The sequence below is a fragment of the Zonotrichia leucophrys genome, chromosome 2, assembly GCF_028769735.1.
Source record: "Zonotrichia leucophrys gambelii isolate GWCS_2022_RI chromosome 2, RI_Zleu_2.0, whole genome shotgun sequence".
In the NCBI taxonomy this organism is placed as follows: Eukaryota; Metazoa; Chordata; class Aves; order Passeriformes; family Passerellidae; genus Zonotrichia; species Zonotrichia leucophrys.
This window is the reverse complement of record NC_088171.1, coordinates 144,766,723-144,771,148: the sequence shown is the minus strand read 5'-3', so window position 1 is coordinate 144,771,148 and position 4,426 is coordinate 144,766,723.

Sequence of the window (4,426 nt, the reverse complement as noted above, 5' to 3'; positions counted from 1 at the left end):
AAAAATCTTCTTTTGTAAAGGATATTTACATGGCTGGCTAATGAATGCAAATAGTTTCTATTTATTTTATTGATATTTGACACATAGTAATCAAAATTAATGAATGCAAAGTAATTTAAAAGCAACCTGAAATACTGAAGAGAAGCAGGACTCTCTGGTGTTAAACACATGCAGATTATCTTCAAAATCAAAAACTTCCATTACTTTAGCAATTCCTGTTGTGCAGTGTCAACCCAAGAAGTGACAGAATTTTTTGTACTCGAGATGTATTTGTGTGAGCTCACCAGGATTCACAGAAACGTGGAATTATAGAATGGGTTGGGTTGGAAGGGACCTTAAAGGTTTTCTACTTTCAACCTCACCAGATCAAGTTGCTCAGGGCCTTTCCAACCCAGCTTTCATTTCCTTGGTAGTCTGCAAATGACAGTCTGGTGAACTAAAAACCAGTCCTAAAAAAAATGAAAGAATCATCAAATCAATTACATGATCCCATAGTTCTCCATGCTGCAGCAACATTATGCTACCATCTACCCAGAGTATGTCATCAAGCCATTAATACTGTTTTTAAATAAGAAGTTTATTTGCACTATAGCTGCTGCACATTGATGTTTCACTGAAGAGAGATGTTCAAAGGCAAAGCCAAGGAGGAAAGTGGCAATATGAGCAATGCTGACCCCTGGGAGAGGTGGGATGCAGTGCTTCTCTTCTCAAAATACATTTTGCTGTTGTGCTCAGTAGTGTGAGAGAAGAACTTCTGTCATGTCAAAGAGCGGGATAGATTGGACTGGTACCAATTCAGCAGATATTGAAAGTTAAGCCAATGGAATAAATAGGAATGTTAATACAGTGAGCATGTGCTGGGAATAAGACATGCTGCTACCCAGAAGGACCTCAACAGGCTGAAGAAATGGGCCAACAAGAACGTCACAAAGTTCAAGAAGTGCCATAACATGTCACTGCCATGCTGTGGGAGGTCTCACCTTGCTGCAGCAGCCTCAGTCTGTGCCCATTGTCTCTTGCTTTGTCACTGGGCACTGCTGGACAGAGACTGGCTCTGTCCCATTGCACCCTGCCCTCGGGTGTTTACTGGATTGATGAGATCTCCCCAAGGCTCCTTTAGGGAACAGTCCCACCTTTCTTGTCCTCTGAAACAGGAGTCTCCTCCAGCTACATCTCATAAGCTCTTGGAGGTCTATTTCACACCTAAAATAGCTTAGCTACCTTAGAAGGCATAAAATCAGCAGGATAGCTTCTGTTGCAGAGTTGGAAACAAAAGAGTTTTAATAAAAGACAAAATAACACATTCTTTACAGAGAAAAACCTATTTAGGTGCAAGAGGCCCTCCTGCCCTTGGTGAAACACCTCACAAAAGCGATTAGTTTCTTTGTTCTCTTCTTTTTCTAGTAAATGGCCTAGGCAAGACTTTTTGGCTCCTGTCCAATTAGCTATCCTTGTTTGAGGTGAAGTCCCCTGGGTCCTATGAGATGCCTTTTTCACCTAATCAAAGAGAAAAACTTCTGGGCTTCTTTCCTTTTTAAAGGGACAAAGGATAGTTTTGTCTCCATCAGCAAGAAGCACATTCCTACAGTCCTCTCCTCATGAGAGATGTTCTGGTCCCTTCATCATCTCTGTGCCCCTTCTCTGAACTGCCCCCAGTTTTTCCATGTCTGTGCTGTACTGGGAAGTCCAGAACTGGACACAGCCCTGCAGGTGTTGTCACAGACATCTTTCGTGAAAAATCCTTTCTTTGGGATTTTTCCCTCTTCTGGGAGGCTGAGGCCCCAGAAAGAGAATGTGAACAATGGTTATCTGCTGCTGTGGAATGCAACACATGCACCTGTGATTGGCCCATGTTCCATGTTTACGATTAAGGGCCAATCAGAAGACAAGCTCTCTCTGGGACAGAATCAGGGAGCGCTCCTTTGTTGATTCATTCCTTTTCTATTCTTAGCTTAGCAGCATCTGAACTTCTCTCTCTATTCCTATTAGCATAGTCATAATGTAACATATATCATAAAATTAATAATTTAATTAATTAATAAATCCAGCCTTCTGATCATGGAGTCAAGATTCTCGTCTATCTCTTCACCCCTGAGGAGCCCTTGCAAGCCCGGTAACAGGTGTGGCCTCAGCAGTGGAAAGCAGAGGGGCAGGACCCCTCCTTCAACCTGCAGGCAGCACTGTGCCCAGTGCAGGACATGCTGAGCCCTCTGCTGCAGGGGCACACCTCCCACTCCTGTTCAAGCCCTGTCCAGCAGGACCCCAGATCCTTTTCTAGCAAGCTGCTTCCCAGATAGGTGGCCACCAGCACATCTTGGTGTGTGAGGCTGCACCTCTCCAGATGCAAGACTTGGCTCTTCCTGTTGAACTTCATGGAGTTCCTGTTGAGGTCCTGGTTGGCAGCGTGACCCTTGGAAATTCCAGTCACTCATCCCATTGAGTGTCACCTGCCAGCCCTCTGAGGGTCTATTCTGCCCCATCATCCAGGCCATTCATGGAGATGCTAGGCAGGGCTGGGTCCAGCACTGGCTGCTGGAATGCACCACCAGGCACTGGCTCCCCAATAGACTCTGTGCCACTGGCCACCACCCTTGGGGCCACAGCAGTCCATTTTCAACCACCTCCCCAGGCACATCCAGCTCAGACATCAACAGCTTCTCCATGAAGATCTTACAGGTGACCATGAAAACCTTTTTTCCTGAAACCCTTGTAGGTCACAGAGTCAAAGGGCCTTTTGCTCATGTAAGTATTTTTACAATTCCCACATGTCAAACTTCTCACTTCTCCATGCTGCAGTTCAGAGGGCAGTTTGTTGATGGACTCTTTGAAGGGTAGCTGTGTCTGGCCCTGGCAGAAAGCACACCTTCCTGATGAAAGGCAGCCTGCCCCAAGCTCACTGAACCAACCTTCTCCTGCATTTCACTCAGCCTTGGATCAGAGCCACCGGGGATAGATTAAAGAAGACTTCCCAGCCCTGAGGAATGCCAGTGTTTAAAGCTGTGTAAACTCTCACTCATCTTTCATCACCAAACACTACCTCTTGCTAAGCCATTAAAGCCACATTCACATGCCCAAGAGATTCTGGGAGTGATTAATAACAATGGGATGACTGTTATTTAATTACAGCCAAGAGCATTAGGGAAAGCTATTATATGGTGAAGGCACCTGCAGACCAGACTTCCCAGTATAGATCCTTTACATGGCTGGAGCCATATTACAGATACAGTGGGCATAAAGACTCCAAGGAATCTCATGGCAGAATTAATTAATAAATGTTGAAGTGGGTTTGATAAAGGAAGGGATCACATGGGTGAGGTCTACATCCAAGTGGGTATAAATAAGTTAGTACTGGCTTTTCTGATATTCATTTGTCTTCCATCCAGCTGCTTTGGGATAATATCCCTCAAGGTAAGTTTTTCTGGATGTTCTCTATAATAAGGGAAGCAAGAAGAAAACAATGTAGAATAAGCTATTTGTAACTTTGCAGTAATAGACAAAAAATATAGGGAAGAGAGTTGGGGAAACAGACTACAAATGTTTAGAGCTGTTAGATTTATAATTTCACTTCCTGATAAAATATTACAAGATTTTCTATTAGAAATTAATTCCATATTTGAGTTAAGAAAAGCTGATAATAATAAGCAGGTACATATATGTTTGTGTGTTCATTTTTTTGGCTGTAAAAAGTCCTATGCCTGACTTACTTTTTCGAAATTTAAAGTAATTTGTGACTGTAGTTAAAAACCAATCTGTCATCTTCCATTTAATGAATACTAGTGCAACACATTGAGAAGAATTTCTTACACACATATCTTGAAGATCTCCAAATAACATCATATTTCTCATTAGGAAAAATTATGATATATTAGATGAGTCTCAACATAGATTAGAATAAATCTTTGACTACAATTTTTTGTGATATGAAGCAAATATAATGGATTGTGGATAAACTGAATTCCAATAGATATAATATCAGAATAACTTCATTTACACAGTGTTTCACAGTATCTTCATTTAAACATAAGAATTGTTTGCACATTGTATGAGATGAAGGAAGATGTGAAAACTGTTTGCAAAACAAAAGAAACTGCAAGTGCACCATTTTATTGCTACATGGCAACTTCATAGTCTCTTGACTCAAAGCAATACCAAAATTAATATTGTTAGTCAGACTTTTAGACAACATTGGTAAAATAAGGATATATAAGGTTCATCTTTCCTGTAATATGTGCATTTACTATGATAAGGGTAAAAACTGAATTTTTTCAAGCAGAAATATATCCAGGCTACAAAAGAATGATTTCCTAAGATGGTGTCTTCCTAATCCCAGATTGAAGAGATAACATTCTGTCTAATATTTTACTTGACTCACCAGGCACACCAGTCTGCTGTGTGACTTTTTTCTTGTCTTTGGATTAAACAAAAA